Raw genomic sequence first — 19,453 nt, 5'->3', positions numbered from 1 at the left:
GATTGCCTTAGGCTTATTACACCTAAAGCCCTAATTGCCTTAGGCTTATTACACCTAAAGCCCTAATTGCCTTAGGCTTAATACACCTAAAGCCCTGATTGCCTTAGGCTTAATACACCTAAAGCCCTAATTGCCTTAGGCTTATTACACCTAAAGCCCTAATTGCCTTAGGCTTAATACACCTAAAGCCCTGATTGCCTTAGGCTTAATACACCTAAAGCCCTAATTGCCTTAGGCTTATTACACCTAAAGCCCTGATTGCCTTAGGCTTAATACACCTAAAGCCCTGATTGCCTTAGGCTTATTACACCTAAAGCCCTAATTGCCTTAGGCTTATTACACCTAAAGCCCTAATTGCCTTAGGCTTAATACACCTAAAGCCCTGATTGCCTTAGGCTTAATACACCTAAAGCCCTAATTGCCTTAGGCTTATTACACCTAAAGCCCTGATTGCCTTAGGCTTAATACACCTAAAGCCCTGATTGCCTTAGGCTTATTACACCTAAAGCCCTAATTGCCTTAGGCTTATTACACCTAAAGCCCTGATTGCCTTAGGCTTAATACACCTAAAGCCCTAATTGCCTTAGGCTTATTACACCTAAAGCCCTAATTGCCTTAGGCTTATTACACCTAAAGCCCCAATTGCCTTAGGCTTAATACACCTAAAGCCCTAATTGCCTTAGGCTTATTACACCTAAAGCCCTGATTCCCTTAGGCGTATTACACCTAAAGCCCTGATTGCCTTAGGCTTATTACACCTAAAGCCCTAATTGCCTTAGGCTTATTACACCTAAAGCCCTAATTGCCTTAGGCTTAATACACCTAAAGCCCTAATTGCCTTAGGCTTATTACACCTAAAGCCCTGATTCCCTTAGGCGTATTACACCTAAAGCCCTGATTGCCTTAGGCTTATTACACCTAAAGCCCTAATTGCCTTAGGCTTATTACACCTAAAGCCCTAATTGCCTTAGGCTTATTACACCTAAAGCCCTAATTGCCTTAGGCTTATTACACCTAAAGCCCTGATTGCCTTAGGCTTATTACACCTAAAGCCCTAATTGCCTTAGGCTTATTACACCTAAAGCCCTAATTGCCTTAGGCTTATTACACCTAAAGCCCTGATTGCCTTAGGCTTATTACACCTAAAGCCCTAATTGCCTTAGGCTTATTACACCTAAAGCCCTGATTGCCTTAGGCTTATTACACCTAAAGCCCTAATTGCCTTAGGCTTATTACACCTAAAGCCCTAATTGCCTTAGGCTTATTACACCTAAAGCCCTGATTGCCTTAGGCTTATTACACCTAAAGCCCTAATTGCCTTAGGCTTAACACACCTAAACGCCTGGAACATTCCATATAATAAAGATCCCTTCTTTAGCCGCCCTCACCTTCACATTGTACAGTTCGTCTTGCATTTCTGCTGCCGTAGTTTCCCCTCGTCCTCTAGAAGTTCTTAGAAGCTAGACACTTTTTATTAGCCACCCCTAAATCAATTTAAGCTGATTGTGTACAGAAATATATAAAAAAGAAAGGGGAGTTGACTTTCATTAGGGAAAAGGGGATAACTACAGTAGTTAGTTGCGCAACTGAATGAGTTCAAGCTAAATGTGCCTTCCTCATTTAAGCCAACCCCTCTGTCTCAGAGAGGTGCGTGGGGCGTCAGCGTAGCCTAGTGGTTAGAGCGTTGGACTAGGAACCGGAAGGTTGCGAGTTCAAACCCCCGAGCTGACAAGGTACAAATCTGTCGTTCTGCCCCTGAACAGGCAGTTAACCCACTGTTCCCAGGCCGTCATTGAAAATAAGAATGTGTTCTTAACTGACTTGCCTGGTTAAATAAAGGTAAAAAAAATAAAAATAAATTGATGTCCAGGGGAGCAGTTTAGGGGCTGGTGAGGGTTAACTGCTTGGCTCAAGGGCAGAACGGCAGATTTTTCCACCTTGTTGGCTCGGGGGGGGGGGGTTAATCGCGTTTAACCGCTAAACTACCGGCCACCCCCATTACTGTCCCACAGACGTAAATCTGGAGATGGATTTGATTTCTAAGTATTGCATTTGACCTTTATAGAGAGCAGAGCTACTGTTTCAGGTTTATTGTTGAGTAAAGTTCTCTATTTCTGTAAGGCTCGACGCTGGTAGACGAGAAGCAAGTACAATCATAGGACAGGACAGTGTCTGGACATGAACACATAAGGACATTAATGCTGACACCGGGAACAAAGTGAGGAGCAGACCGAAATAGGGAAGTCAATCATCAAAGGAGTCCAGGTGAGTCCCATATTGTGCAGCTGCTCGTAAAATGGTGACAGGTGTGCGTAATAATTGCAGCCTGAGCGCCAGAGGGAGAGCGGGAGCACGCGTGACAATTTCGTCCTATTAGTTTGCCTTTTCAAATACTCTGTCAATCAGCAGTAGCTTTCACTCAAATGCAGAACGTGTCCTTTCTCTGTGGAAAAGGCGTTTCATTTCCTCCTTCTGTATGTTGGATTAATTAAGGAAATGGGCGATGACGAGTAGGACCATGATGCCTTATCCCCTGATCACAGCGATAGATGGATTTGTAAGTATTGCATTTGCCCTTTGTAGAGAGCAGAGTTACGGTACTGCCTTCTCGTCTGCCCACCTCATATAACGAAAATGGTTGTGAATGCGCAGCGCTGCATTTGCACAGCCCACACAGCACACATTGGCGTGATGGTATGGGTAATTGAGGTTGAATTTGTCGCCGCACTTACCAGTGTGTTGATAGTCAAGTGGAATTTGTTTTCTAGTTTTGCTTCAGTGGCTCTCCCTCTTTCAGGCTGTCCATGTAGAAGGTCATTGAACCAACCAAGCCTGAAAGTGATAGGTGCTTGTGCTTTGTTGACGCCAACACACTGCTGACTTTGAAAAGTCACCGAGCCCTCCAAAGACCTCTTGAATCTAATGTTTCTAATGATTAATCTAATGATTAGATGATTAGATCCACACGATGGAGATAAATGGAGATAAACTGTGATATTTAAACCTGTAATATACAGTACATTTCCATTCCATTATCATGTTAATTTCAATTTAAGCACTGTTTTGATTGATATTTGTAAGATAAAAATATGTATGTTTTTATCCTAATTAGAGACAACATCATGTCCCTCAGTGCTAACCCCCTGTTAGGAGTTAATTATGTATTATTCATGTATTTATTAAGGATGATTCAGTACAGCCACAGGGAGAACCACGCATTGTTTACATGATATTTAGATTAGATCAAATGAATGACGTTTGGAGTGTTCTACTTTTCTGAGAAACCCAACCCCCCATCACAATCAAACAGGGTTATCAAGTGCAATACTGCTATGGTCTCCAAAACAGGCCATAGTGAATCGCTCAGGGAGATTTACATGTTATTACAAGGTAGCTAAGCTAATGGCCTATCTCCTGAAAAGGCAGAAGGTGTATTTATATATACACCTACTCAAATATTTTATATTTGGGATTCATCAAAGTAGCCACCCTTTGCCTTGATGACAGCTTTGCACACTCTTGGCATTCTCTCAACTAGCTTCATGAGGTAGTCACCTGGAATGCATTTCAATTAACATGTGTGCCTTGTTAAAAGTTCATTTGTGGAATTTCTTTCCTTCTCAATGCGTTTGAGCCAATCAGTTGTGTTGTGACAAGGTAGGGGTGGTATACAAAAGATGCAGAAGATGCAGAAGCCACATTTGGTAAAAGAGCAAGTCCATATTATGGCAAGAACAGCTCAAATAAGCAAAGAGAAATGGCAGTCCATCATTACTTTAAAGACACGAAGGTCAGTCAATCCGGAAAATTTCAGTCGCACTTGGAGAGTGATTTAGTGCTGCATCAGATGACCTGGCCTCCACAATCAGTCGACCTCAACCCAATTGAGATAGTTTGGGATGAGTTGGACCGCACAGTGAAGGAAAATCAGCCAACAAGTGTTCAGCATATGTGGGAACTCCTTCAAGACTGTTGGAAAATGATTCCAGGTGAAGCTGGTTGAAAGAATGCCAAGAGTGTGAAAAGATGTCATCAAGGTAAAGGGTGACTACTTTGAAGAATCTAAAACATATTTGGATTTGTTTAACACTATTTTCATTACTACATTATTCTATGTGTTATTTCATAGTTTTGACATCTCCACTATTATTCTACAATGTATAAAATAGAACAAATAAAGAAAAACCCTTGAATGAGTAGGTGTCCAAACTTTTGACTGGTAGTGTGTATAACTATGAGCCAGAGAGATGCAGGTAGCTAGATAATTTGAGACCACAAAGGCAGTCCAATATGAGTGTATGTTGGGATAAGCAAAACTTCCAGCTTGTCATCACTACTATCACCTTACTAGGGTATCCAAGTCTGGGACAAACAACCCATTGGCTCTGTTTCAATGGCGATAAAGTTTCAGTTGTATCATTTAGCAAAGTTTTCTGTTCCTTCCTATTAGTTTGCATTTTCAAATACTTTTTCAATCAATAGTAGTTTTGGCTCAGATGCGGAACTTGTCCTTTCTCTGTGGAAAAGGGGTTTAATTTCCCCCTTCAGTTCATTGGATTGATGAAGAAAATGGGCGATGACGAATAGGACCACGGTAATGCCTTCATCCCCTGATCACTGGTGCCGTTGAGACTTTGGCTGAGATCCAAATGGCGTCATATTCCCTGTGTAGTGTACTAAATAGGGAATAGGTTTCCGTTTGGAACGCGCCCTTCAAGTCTCCAGCTTCCAAACCTTAGTTAAGCATATCTCCTTGTTCTGTGAGTGAAGGAACATTCAGTGCTAATCAGAGGAGGCGGGGCCATCCATCAAGAGGTGCTGTCATATCAGTGGGTGTGATTGGCTGTCCACTACTACCCTCTAAGTGAAGGTGTCCTCGCTCTGCATACGCTTTCACCCTTCCTCTACGTAAAGGGTGTGTGTGTGTGTGTGTGTGTGTGTGTGTGTGTGTGTGTGTGTGTGTGTGTGTGTGTGTGTGTGTGTGTGTGTGTGTGTGTGTGTGTGTGTGTGTGTGTGTGTGTGTGTGTGTGTGTTTGGTGCGTGTGTGTATTTGGTTTGTGTGTTCTTATAAGTGGGTATACATCTCTGTGTATACCAAAGCCTTAAGAAGAGTGATTCACATGCTGGCCTTAATTTGTCAGACTGTGCGGTGTGTCCTTGTCCCCAACACCTTCTACCGGGCACCCTGCATGACCGCCAGGCTCCTCTCTGTCATTGGAGAAAATAATGTAAACGTCCCTTGATGGCTGCAACGCTGCGTATGCATCCCAAGTGGCACCCTATTCCAGATAAAGTGCCCTGCTTTTAACCAGAGCCCCTATTCAGGGAATAGGGTGTTATTCGGTACGCAGCCTGCATCACCTCACCACAGCTACTATAATTAACCTGTCACCATGATGTATCAGTAATTATTGTCACCACTCAATAAAGGGAAGTTGTTTCTGAATTGAATATGGCCACGGGTTCCCTCCCATCTTGCCAAATTGAATTTGCAGCCTTAGCTCACCCAGTGTCATATTCGATCAGCTCGGACAGGTCCTCGGTGGTGAGAGGATAAATGGCTGATGTTAGTGGATTGGTTACAAGCTCACAGCACTGACTGGAACCCTTCATATTGACCTTTCGCTTAGAATTTCCACACTAAACATACACTCAATCCAGGACAGAGGGGGCCTTGACACGGGTACAGCTTCGCCTCATTCTAAGATGAAACCAACATAAAATGAAATCAAGATCGATGAACTAGTAACGTTTGCTGTTGGTTTTTTCACGGTCATTTGTGATTGGCTTATGATGTGGCGACAAGTAGCCTAGTGGTTAGAGCGTTGGACTATTAACCAAAAGTTTACAAGATTGAATTCCCGAGCTGACAAGGTAAAAATCTGTGGTTCCGCCCCTGAACAAGGCAGTTAACCCGCTGTTCCTAGGCCGTCATTGAAAATAAGAATTTGTTCTTCAACTGACTTGCCTAGTTAAATAAAGGTAAAATAAAAAAATGTTTAAAAAAATGTCTTAGGAGCATAGGATTTCTCACAACATGTCCTATTTTGTTGTGTTATTTCTTGGTGTGACTATGATATATTAAGGCCTAACTTGGACAACTGCCTTCCTTGATTCAGACCAAAAGTGACTCCATAGTGTAACAGATGCCATCATTGATACGTAGCTACACCAGTTCCTTCTGATCCTGATCATTTAGGCATTTTCATGTACATGATTGCTTGGCTAATTATGTGTGTCTGAGACATTAAATAATACAGCAATCCCTGGGGCGAAAATGGACAATTACGCCTCCCATTGCCTTCCATTGCCTCTGCTACTAACCTCTGTATTTGTTAAGGCGGCTTCTCTCCTTCATTTGCCGGGCCTATCAGCAGGTAAATTGCTTTCCCTGGCCTATGACCAGCTTTGTTGTGTGTTTTCACACTCCAACGTCATCTTCGTCGCTTCCAATGTGATGATGAGGTAAATGTGGTTGCCAGGTCAAAAGATGAATTATAGACTGGGTGGTTCGGGCCCTGAAAGCTGACCGACTGACAGCCATGGTATATCAGACCGTATTCCACGGGTATGACGAAAAAATTGCATTTTACTGCTCTAATTACGTTGGTAACCAGTTTATAATAGCAATAAGGAATCTCTGGAGTTTGTTGTATATGGCCACCATACAACTCCACGTTGCGTCGTGCTTAAGAACAGCCCTTAGCCATGGTATATTGGCCGTATACAACAAACTCCAGAGATTCCTTATTGCCTTATTGCTTAAATAACAAGTCATTCATTCGTTTTAAATGGGTGTTTAAATTACGTTTTGGCTGACTAGGATTTGACTGGAGACCGTCCAGGTTTCTCAAGGCTCCTTGTCACAGTTTTATCTTGTTGAAGTACTTGGCGAAACTACATCTTGGAACTTTGTGCTGTGAGACGTTGGCTGGTTGTTTTTTTCTGGCATCCTTCCTTTCCGATGTCGGGGGAGGATATCTGTTTACAATTGTGAAATGTGTAACAGTAACACAATGAAAGCCCCTGGATGCTGTTTCATCACACCTCACTCACTTCCCAGATTTTTCCTTGTCCGAGTTTAACTGATTTGACCCTGCTGTGCAATGACTTCTATCACTATATTAATTCATATTATGCTGGTGTCAAACTGAGGCCCAACCTGGATAGAAAGTAACCTAGAACTACTTTATCTAACCATTTCAGTCTTTGCACGGTTACATCACCCTCCTTATCGGGCTCCTCTCCTCTTTCCTCCCTCCCCTGTTCCCATTAGTAGCATTAACCTTTTCTCTACATCTCCCAGACAGTCAGAAGAGCTAATCTCCCTTCTTGCTCACTTGTTAAAGACAAGCTCTGGAACTTTGTATTTTTTAAATCTTCCGCTTTGGGCTGGATGTGTCAATGTGTAGTTTATACATGCATATTCTGAGCAGAATTATTATCTTACCTCAATTAGCCACAAAATCTCTAGTTTGAAAGCAAAAATGGAGCTGATGGATAGGGCTGCAGTGCTTCTAGCTCTTAGGAAACTTTGCACTATTTTGATTTTATGTGTTATTTCTTAAATTATTAGTCCAGGAATTTATTTGTGTTATGACATACAGCCAAGTAGAACTTGGATATCAGATCGGTGGTAACTCACCAGCATTACCAGCATTACGACCAGGAATAATAGTCTGATCCTTTGTTCGTACCCCCCAGGGCAATTGAACTGATTCCAGAGGCTGATCCTAAACACCGATGGTGGAAAAAAGGTACTCTGAGTGGACTTCTAGTCCGACTCAGGGAGGTGCGCACACCACCCACCGCTTCCGAGTATATTACTCACTAATGTTCAGTTACTGAATAATAAAGTTGATGAGCTCAGAGGGAGTATTTCCTTCCAAAGAGACATTAGGGATTGTAACAGTCTGTTTCACAGAAACATGGCTCTCTAGGGATATACTGTCTGAGTCTGTACAGCCAGATGGGTCCTCAGTTCATCTCGCAGACAGGAACAAATATCTCTCTGGGCAGAAGAAGGGCAGGCGTGTCACGCTCGTCGGCAGAAGTGGACCAAGGTGCAGCATGGTACGTGTTCATGATTCTTTATTTAATCTGAACACCAAACAAAACAAGAACAACGACCGTCACATTCTGAAGGCTACACAGAGCTAACAAAAAACAACATCCCACAACCTAAGGTGGCAAAACAGGCTGCCTAAGTATGATTCCTTATCAGAGACAACGATAGACAGCTGTCCCTGATTGAGAACCATACCCGGCCAACGCAAAGAAACACAAAACATAGAAATAAAGAACATAGAATGCCCACCCAACTCACACCCTGACCAAACCAAATAGAGACATAAAAAAGGAACTAAGGTCAGGACATGAAACAAGTACAGTAAAATGCTTAACTTGCAAGCTCTAACCCCAACAGTGCATAAATCAATATCTAAATAAGAACTCATAGTAAATTATATATAACAAAGAAGATACAATAAATAAAAGAGGAAGCTATATACAGGGTCCGTGCTAATACCACATTTACAATGTGCAGGGATACTGGAGTAGTTTGAGGTAGATATGGAAACGTAGGAGGGGGATTCGGAGAAATTGACTGGTAGCTGGATAAAAAATAATAATAATAATTAACAGTGACAGGTGGGTGCATGGTGGAGTGTGTGTGATAGGGGGATATACATGTAAACAGGGCTGGAAAGTGACTGGTAGCACGAGTATATAAATACTGATGGTTATATACTTGTGGTAATATACACAGTGTACTAAACATTGGGGACCCCTTTTGCTCTCAGAACAAGGGGTGTACTACTAAGCTAACATATGGAAGGCTACATTTTTTGTGGGGAAATATTGAATTTGGCCAACTACTATAGCCCATAGAAACGCATTGAATAACACATTAATTTATTAGATTTTTTTAACGTTTAACTCGGCAAGTCGGTTAAGAACAAATTCTTATTTACAATGACGGCCTACACCGGCCAGACCCGGGCGGCGCTGGGCCAATTGTGCACTGCCCTATGGGACTCACAATCACGACCGGATGTGATACAGCCTGTATTCGAACCAGGGACTGTAATGACGCCTCTTGCATTGAGATACAGTGCCTTAGACCACTGCGTCACTCATAAGGAATAAAGTGTTGAAGTGTCTGTCCTATATCTAGGAGATATAAGAAATCTCAGGAAATATTATTGTTTTTCTTAGAACACAGTGGATTGAGATGCATCCAATGCAAAAAGATATCTTTAGCTTAAATTGACAGATTGACAGATAAACTTAGATTGACGCGCAAGTGCGTCAATAGACTCTTTAAGAATTTGAACCTGTCTCCCCTTCATCTACACTGATTGAAGTGGATTTAAGACATCAATAAGGGATCATGGCTTTCATCTGGATTCGCCTGGCCGGTCTATATCATGGAAAGAGCAGATCTTCCTAATGTTTTGTATACTCAGTGTATACTTTACATGTGAACAGGAGTAATAGTGGCCAGTACCAGGAGAGAATAGATAGATACTAATGGTAATTGCAATCAATAATCAATGAACAGCAGGGGGGGAGCAGTAGTTGTTCGGCATTTAACAGTGTTATGGCCAGTGTATAGAAGCCGTTTAGAAGTCTGTTGTTCTGAGCCTTGATGCGCCGGTTCCAGCCGTACGGGAGCACGGAGAACAGTCCATGTCTCGGGTCGTTCAGTCCGTTCTCCTCTGTTCGAAGCATAATTAGCACAACTCTATTCTGGGATGGCATGGGACATGTCTTAACGACTGGCAGGTATCACCTTTTCTGTATGAACGAAGCCCTCTTATGCTCTGTTTCTTAATCCCTGGATTATATTGCATATGTATCACATACCTGAATATTTCCCACTTTCTATAGCTAGGGATTTCAATAAGTAGGAATGTCACTCCAAAAGACAAAGCCTATCCAACCTATGTCTTCATCTTACCCTTTAGTTTTTGTTCTCTTTTTGATTCATGCCAGTGGTCTCTAAGGAGGGTAGTGGTGGAGTGTTCAAACCTTATGCTGCTGGTACAAAATACGTAGTTTAGCCTTTTGAGGTACCTTGTCTCAGGCTGAAGTTAACTTCTTGCCAGCAAGGTATTTTTCTTCTCCATGTATCCTTGCTTGCTGTGTTTGGGTGCATTTTCCCACTGCTGTGGTTCTGTGATGAAATTGCCCTTTAGAACTGTAGGGGTTGGAAGTGACCTCACTCAGACACCTCCCACAAAGTTCAAGGTCATTTCAAGCTCAACCACTTTCTGTCAGTGGAATTCAATGTTGATCCTCCAAATACTCCATGTTTTATACTTCCTCTTGAGATGCATGTACTGTAGCCAATCAGGCACAGACCACCTTCGTCCTTCACTGCTTAATGTACACACTCATCAATACCATATCAAACACGCACACCGATGTGGCAGGGAGCCCGGCGGGTAGGAGCATTAGGCCAGGAACCGAAAGGTTCCTGGATCGAATTCCCAAGCTGACAAGGTAAAAATCTGTCCATGAGCAAGGCAGTTAACCCACTGTTCCCCGGGCGCCGATGACGTGGATGTCGATTAAGGCAGCCTCCCGCACCTCTCTGATTCAGAGGGGTTGGGTTAAATGTGGAAGAAACATTTCAGTTGAATATATTCAGTTGTACAACTGACTAGGTATATCCCTTTCCCAATAATACACATCATGTCAGACACACACATCAATACACACCATATCAGACACATACATACACACACATCAATACACACCATATCAGACACATACACATCAATACACACCATATCAGACACACACATACACACACATCAATACACACCATATCAGACACACACACATCAATACACACCATATCAGACACACACACATCAATACACACCATATCAGACACATACACATCAATACACACCATATCAGACACACACATACACACACATCAATACACACCATATCAGACACACACATACACACACATCAATACACACCATATCAGACACATACATACACACACACACATCAATACACACCATATCAGACACATACATACACACACATCAATACACACCATATCAGACACACACATACACACACATCAATACACACCATATCAGACACACACATACACACACATCAATACACACCATATCAGACACACACATACACACACATCAATACACACCATATCAGACACACACACATCAATACACACCGTATCAGACACACACACATCAATACACACCATATCAGACACACACACATCAATACACACCATATCAGACACATACACATCAATACACACCATATCAGACACACACACACACACACGGGTGCCATTTGAGACAAAGCTTAGATGAAATCACTTTCCTCAGCAGACACAGGGTTGACTAATGACAGGGACTGTTTGGATGCAAACGGGAGGCCTACCCTCAACGCGTTATGTAAAATAATCAAAACATGTGTTCCTTCTCCGTCTGTGTGAGGGATAGTTAGGAGATGCAGAGCGACAGTCCTGAGCCTGACCTCCTCTCCGTCACAAACACATTGTGAATCTCAGCTCCGCTGTCATCTAGAGTTTCCTCACTATGTGGCTTCTTGTGGTGTCTCAGAACAGTTAATTAATCTAGTTTCCTCACTGTGTGGTGTCTCAGAACAGTTGATTCATCTAGAGTTTCCTCACTGTGTGGTGTCTCAGAACAGTTAATTAATCTAGTTTCCTCACTGTGTGGTGTCTCAGAACAGTTAATTAATCTAGTTTCCTCACTGTGTGGTGTCTCAGAACAGTTAATTAATCTAGTTTCCTCACTGTGTGGTGTCTCAGAACAGTTAATTCATCTAGTTTCCTCACTGTGTGGTGTCTCAGAACAGTTAATTAATCTAGTTTCCTCACTGTGTGGTGTCTCAGAACAGTTAATTAATCTAGTTTCCTCACTGTGTGGTGTCTCAGAACAGTTAATTAATCTAGTTTCCTCACTGTGTGGTGTCTCAGAACAGTTAATTAATCTAGTTTCCTCACTGTGTGGTGTCTCAGAACAGTTAATTCATCTAGTTTCCTCACTGTGTGGTGTCTCAGAACAGTTAATTAATCTAGTTTCCTCACTGTGTGGTGTCTCAGAACAGTTAATTCATCTAGTTTCCTCACTGTGTGGTGTCTCAGAACAGTTAATTCATCTAGTTTCCTCACTGTGTGGTGTCTCAGAACAGTTAATTAATCTAGTTTCCTCACTGTGTGGTGTCTCAGAACAGTTAATTCATCTAGTTTCCTCACTGTGTGGTGTCTCAGAACAGTTAATTCATCTAGTTTCCTCACTGTGTGGTGTCTCAGAACAGTTAATTCATCTAGTTTCCTCACTGTGTGGTGTCTCAGAACAGTTAATTCATCTAGTTTCCTCACTGTGTGGTGTCTCAGAACAGTTAATTCATCTAGTTTCCTCACTGTGTGGTGTCTCAGAACAGTTAATTCATCTAGTTTCCTCACTGTGTGGTGTCTCAGAACAGTTAATTAATCTAGTTTCCTCACTGTGTGGTGTCTCAGAACAGTTAATTCATCTAGTTTCCTCACTGTGTGGTGTCTCAGAACAGTTAATTCATCTAGTTTCCTCACTGTGTGGTGTCTCAGAACAGTTAATTCATCTAGTTTCCTCACTGTGTGGTGTCTCAGAACAGTTAATTCATCTAGTTTCCTCACTGTGTGGTGTCTCAGAACAGTTAATTAATCTAGTTTCCTCACTGTGTGGTGTCTCAGAACAGTTGATTCATCTAGAGTTTCCTCACTATGTGGTGTCTCAGAACAGTTGATTCATCTAGAGTTTCCTCACTATGTGGCTTCTTGTGGTGTCTCAGAACAGTTAATTCATCTAGTTTCCTCACTGTGTGGCTTCTTGTGGTGTCTCAGAACAGTTAATTCATCTAGTTTCCTACCTGTGTGGCTTCTTGTGGTGTCTCAGAACAGTTAATTCATCTAGAGTTTCCTATTTGCAGTCAGTCACCTACTACACACAGTCAGCCACCTACTACACGCAGTCAGCCACCTACTACACGCAGTCAGCCACGTACTACACGCAGTCAGTCACCTACTACACGCAGTCAGCCACCTACTACACGCAGTCAGCCACCTACTACACGCAGTCAGCCACTGACTCACAGCCTTGACTGCAGAGGACAGGCAACATTCTCTCATATACAACAAGTCTTCAGTCCTTCTGTAGCTCAGTTGGTAGAGCATGGCGCTTGTAACGCCAGGGTAGTGGGTTCGATTCCCGGGACCACCCATACGTAGAATATATGCACACATGACTGTAAGTCGCTTTGGATAAAAGCGTCTGCTAAATGGCATATATTATTATTATTATATTATTAAGTCAGTTTCCGCCCACCTCTGTCCTTCCCTTCTTCTCTCTCTGCTGTGATGCCTGGGGATAGGCTGGCTGCCTGGCTGGCTGGCAGAGAAAGGCATTGTGACCTCTTTAGTGTCAAAGTCTGAATGACAACATGACAATGGCTGTAACGTCTGTCTTTCTCCGCTGTTCTGTTCCTGTCATCACATCACCTAGGAAACACTGAGGCTAATGAGGAGGGTATGGCCGTGGGGCTCATCAGTAACATGATGGCTAATGTGGTTGAATGCCAACTTTACTGTTCGCACGGGGTTGGAAAATTCCTGTTAGTATGACGGCTTGGGAAAGCAAAGATGACACTGTTACTGCTACGAGGATGGGGGTGAAATATGTTTCCGTTATTAAGATGACACTGTTACTGCTACGAGGATGGGGGTGGAATATGTTTCTGTTATTAAGAATGACACTGTTACTGCTACGAGGATGGGGGTGAAATATGTTTCCGTTATTAAGATGACACTGTTACTGCTACGAGGATGGGGGTGGAATATGTTTCTGTTATTAAGAATGATACTGTTACTGCTACGAGGATGGGGGTGGAATATGTTTCTGTTATTAAGAATGACACTGTTACTGCTACGAGGATGGGGGTAGAATATGTTTCTGTTATTAAGAATGACACTGTTACTGCTACGAGGATGGGGGTGGAATATGTTTCTGTTATTAAGAATGATACTGTTACTGCTACGAGGATGGGGGTAGAATATGTTTCTGTTATTAAGAATGACACTGTTACTGCTACGAGGATGGGGGTGGAATATGTTTCTGTTATTAAGAATGACACTGTTACTGTTACGAGGATTGGGGTGGAATATGTTTCTGTTATTAAGAATGATACTGTTACTGCTACGAGGATGGGGGTGGAATATGTTTCTGTTATTAAGAATGACACTGTTACTGTTACGAGGATGGGGGTGGAATATGTTTCTGTTATTAAGAATGATACTGTTACTGCTACGAGGATGGGGGTGGAATATGTTTCTGTTATTAAGAATGACACTGTTACTGCTACGAGGATGGGGGTGGAATATGTTTCTGTTATTAAGAATGACACTGTTACTGCTACGAGGATGGGGGTGGAATATGTTTCTGTTATTAAGAATGACACTGTTACTGCTACGAGGATGGGGGTGGAATATGTTTCTGTTATTAAGAATGACACTGTTACTGTTACGAGGATGGGGGTGGAATATGTTTCTGTTATTAAGAATGATACTGTTACTGCTACGAGGATGGGGGTGGAATATGTTTCTGTTATTAAGAATGACACTGTTACTGTTACGAGGATGGGGGTGGAATATGTTTCTGTTATTAAGAATGATACTGTTACTGCTACGAGGATGGGGGTGGAATATGTTTCTGTTATTAAGAATGACACTGTTACTGTTACGAGGATGGGGGTGGAATATGTTTCTGTTATTAAGAATGATACTGTTACTGCTACGAGGATGGGGGTGGAATATGTTTCTGTTATTAAGAATGATACTGTTACTGCTACGAGGATGGGGGTGGAATATGTTTCTGTTATTAAGAATGATACTGTTACTGTTACGAGGATGGGGGTGGAATATGTTTCTGTTATTAAGAATGATACTGTTACTGCTACGAGGATGGGGGTGGAATATGTTTCTGTTATTAAGAATGATACTGTTACTGCTACGAGGATGGGGGTGGAATATGTTTCTGTTATTAAGAATGATACTGTTACTGCTACGAGGATGGGGGTAGAATATGTTTCTGTTATTAAGAATGACACTGTTACTGCTACGAGGATGGGGGTGGAATATGTTTCTGTTATTAAGAATGATACTGTTACTGTTACGAGGATGGGGGTGGAATATGTTTCTGTTATTAAGAATGATACTGTTACTGCTACGAGGATGGGGGTAGAATATGTTTCTGTTATTAAGAATGACACTGTTACTGTTACAAGGATGGGGGTGGAATATGTTTCTGTTATTAAGAATGACACTGTTACTGCTACGAGGATGGGGGTGGAATATGTTTCTGTTATTAAGAATGATACTGTTACTGCTACGAGGATGGGGGTGGAATATGTTTCTGTTATTAAGAATGACACTGTTACTGTTACGAGGATGGGGGTAGAATATGTTTCTGTTATTAAGAATTATACTGTTACTGTTACGAGGATGGGGGTGGAATATGTTTCTGTTATTAAGAATGATACTGTTACTGCTACGAGGATGGGGGTAGAATATGTTTCTGTTATTAAGAATGATACTGTTACTGCTACGAGGATGGGGGTGGAATATGTTTCTGTTATTAAGAATGATACTGTTACTGCTACGAGGATGGGGGTGGAATATGTTTCTGTTATTAAGAATGACACTGTTACTGCTACGAGGATGGGGGTGGAATATGTTTCTGTTATTAAGAATGATACTGTTACTGCTACGAGGATGGGGGTGGAATATGTTTCTGTTATTAAGAATGATACTGTTACTGCTACGAGGATGGGGGTGGAATATGTTTCTGTTATTAAGAATGACACTGTTACTGCTACGAGGATGGGGGTGGAATATGTTTCTGTTATTAAGAATGACACTGTTACTGCCACGAGGATGGGGGTGGAATATGTTTCTGTTATTAAGAATGACACTGTTACTGCTACGAGGATGGGGGTGGAATATGTTTCTGTTATTAAGAATGACACTGTTACTGCTACGAGGATGGGGGTGGAATATGTTTCTGTTATTAAGAATGACACTGTTACTGCTACGAGGATGGGGGTGGAATATGTTTCTGTTATTAAGAATGACACTGTTACTGCTACGAGGATGGGGGTGGAATATGTTTCTGTTATTAAGAATGACACTGTTACTGCTACGAGGATGGGGGTGGAATATGTTTCTGTTATTAAGAATGATACTGTTACTGTTACGAGGATGGGGGTGGAATATGTTTCTGTTATTAAGAATGATACTGTTACTGTTACGAGGATGGGGGTGGAATATGTTTCTGTTATTAAGAATGATACTGTTACTGCTACGAGGATGGGGGTGGAATATGTTTCTGTTATTAAGAATGATACTGTTACTGCTACGAGGATGGGGGTGGAATATGTTTCTGTTATTAAGAATGACACTGTTACTGCTACGAGGATGGGGGTGGAATATGTTTCTGTTATTAAGAATGATACTGTTACTGCTACGAGGATGGGGGTGGAATATGTTTCTGTTATTAAGATGGAGGTTGAAACTCTTGTTTCATGCCTTTTTTATTTTCAACTCTCCTATTGTAAGGACACCATATTTTCATTTGCCCCTATTTTTGTATATCAATTACATTTTAATTTGCCATCTGTGAATCCAATCCAATCTGTTCCAGTGTCAGTTCCAGAAACATCTGAACGATCAACTGACATCATGAGTCACTATTAATAATACAACAACAGATGAGAGAATACGGCCTGGCACTAAAGTGTGATGTATTTATGAATCCGTGTGTGATTTGTGTCCCCAGATGAGACGGGTGCCACAGACACTGCAGACACGGTTGTGGACCACAGTTATGTGAAGAAGAAGCTGGAACATGGCCTCACTCGAATCTGGCAGGTCTGAACACAAGCTTTCTTTCATTTCTACCCTCTCTCATTCTCTTTCTCTCTTTTCCATTCATCTCTCATCTCTCTCGCTCTTTTCCATTCATCTCTCGTCTCGCTCTTCCCCCCCTCTCGCTCGTCTTTCTCTCCCTCTTCCCATATCTCTCTCTAACAAGTATTCTGCTCCCCTTCTCCCTTCAGGAAGTCCTGCTGGAAGTGAAAGCGTATCTGCTTGGGACAGACATGTCCAACTTCAAATATGATCAAATATGATTCAAATATGACTTCATTGTGGTCCTGGATGTTATCAGCAGGTATATAGAATTAAATAGAATTGGGTACACACAATATGAACGCCGGCCCACCCATCATAGAACATTGACTTGAATGGGGATCCCCGTTCTAGTAATTCTATTTCTAGGACCACATCCTCATTAGCAGTGATTGGTTTGAACGAGGTGGACCGAAAGCCTAAACCCTCCGCCTTGCCCCCTAGTCCATGTGAAACCCCTTGTTTTAAAAGAACCACAACCAGAGCGGAGAGGGAGTTACGTGTGCATAAATTAATCTGCTTGTTCCGCCAACAGAACAAAGTTGTAGTTTAGCTCTTTACAAGCTTGTCAATTAAGGAATCGGGTTTCTGGGTCGGCTGTGTCCTTACGGGCCAGTGGGGAGAGAGAATAGGGGTTCCTTGGGGATCGGTCTCTGGGCCACATGGCTGTGAAGTAACTCTATGGGGTTCATTGAACTATTCAGAAGCTGCTGGTAGATGCTTTTCCTTTCCCCTCCTCGCTTTTGTGTTCTTTCCATCTAATTTTGCATTGCTTCTCATTTGTATCTATTTCCCCCTCTACCTATTTTTCTCCCTCTCTTCCCCCCTCTCTTTCTCTCCCTCTCTTCCCCTCTAACTCTTTCTCTTCCTCTCCCTCTCTTTCCCCCTCTCTCTTTCTCTCCCTCTCTTCCCCTCTAACTCTTTCTCTTCCTCTCCCTCTCTTTCCCCCTCTCTCTTTCTCTCCCTCTCTTCCCTTCTAACTCTTTCTCTTCCTCTCCCTCTCTTTCCCCCTCTCTCTTTCTCTCCCTCTCTTCCCCTCTAACTCTTTCTCTCCCTCTCCCTCTCTATCCTCCCTCTCTCTCTTTCTCTCCCTCTCTCTTTCTCTCTACCCTCTCTCTTTCTTTCCCTCCCCCTCTCAGGCTGATGCAAGTGGGGGAAGAGTTCTGTGGCAGTATGTTGCTACAGGAGTCCATTAAACGTCAGTGTCAACAACAAGAACTATCACAGGTGAGGCACCTCACCCCTAGCTAGCGAATGTTTGCCAAAGTTATATGAATGTTTGCCAAAGTTATATGAATATTTCCCTGTTTGAACACAGGTCTGATTACATAATTATTTTTCTCTCCAACTTATACAGTGGGGCAAAAAAGTATTTAGTCAGCCACCAATTGTGCAAGTTCTCCCACTTAAAAAGATGAGAGAGGCCTGTAATTTGCGTCATAGGTACACTTCAACTATGACAGACAAAATGAGAAAAAAAATCCAGAAAATCACATTGTAGGATTTTTTATGAATTTATTTGCAAATTATGGTGGAAAATAAGTATTTGGTCACCTACAAACAAGCAAGATTTCTGACTCTCACAGACCTGTAACATCTTCTTTAAGAGGCTCCTCTGTCCTCTACTCGTTACCTGTATTAATGGCACCTGTTTGGACTTGTTATCAGTATAAAAGACACCTGTCCACAACCTCAAACAGTCACACTCCAAACTCCACTATGGCCAAGACCAAAGAGCTGTCCAAGGACACCAGAAAAAAAAATGTAGACCTGCACCAGGCTGGGAAGACTGAATCTGCAATAGGTAAGCAGCTTGGTTTGAAGAAATCAACTGTGGGAGCAATTATTAGGAAATGGAAGACATACAAGACCACTGATAATCTCCCTCGATCTGGGGCTCCATTTTGTCTGTCATAGTTGAAGTGTACCTATGACGCAAATTACAGGACAATTACTTTTGCAATTATGTTAGCACAGCTGAAAACTGTTGTCTGATTAAAGAAGCAATACAACTGGCCTTCTTTAGACTGTTGAGTATCTGGAGCCTCGATGATGTCTGGTGCCTCGATGATCACAGCAGAGTATTGACTGCCCTTTCTCCCTCTACAAACTGCCCTCCGTGCCCACTGTGGCATTTCCCCGCTCTGTTTGAGTCCATGCATTTCATCTGGAACAGGAGCCCTTGTGCTAGAAAGTAAATGGCAATGGGTCGTTAATCTGCAAATGCTGACTACTTCGCTCTTCTTCTTGTCTCTTTCTCTTTCTTTTCTTTGTTTTTCATCTTTCTTTCTTTTTCTTTGTTTTCTCTTCATCCCTCTCTTTCTCTCTACCCGCCCAGGACACGCCTGGAGGAGTTGCGGTTGTTTCTGGAGGGCGAGACGTGGGATTGGTGTCCTGTCAAATCTAACTTCAACATCACTCAGCTCCACGTGA

General features: G+C 42.2%; 1 pseudogene; it reads left to right on the top strand.

The window, feature by feature from the left end:
• Nucleotides 1-19,450, top strand: part of LOC118399001 (syndetin-like) — a 143,001-nt pseudogene extending 123,551 nt beyond the window's left edge.
• Nucleotides 19,451-19,453: the final 3 nt, after the last annotated feature.

Source organism: Oncorhynchus keta, chromosome 20, assembly GCF_023373465.1.
Source record: "Oncorhynchus keta strain PuntledgeMale-10-30-2019 chromosome 20, Oket_V2, whole genome shotgun sequence".
Lineage (NCBI taxonomy): Eukaryota > Metazoa > Chordata > Actinopteri > Salmoniformes > Salmonidae > Oncorhynchus > Oncorhynchus keta.
The sequence above is the reverse complement of the archived record's forward strand: the minus strand, read 5'-3'. Positions and strand labels throughout refer to the sequence as shown.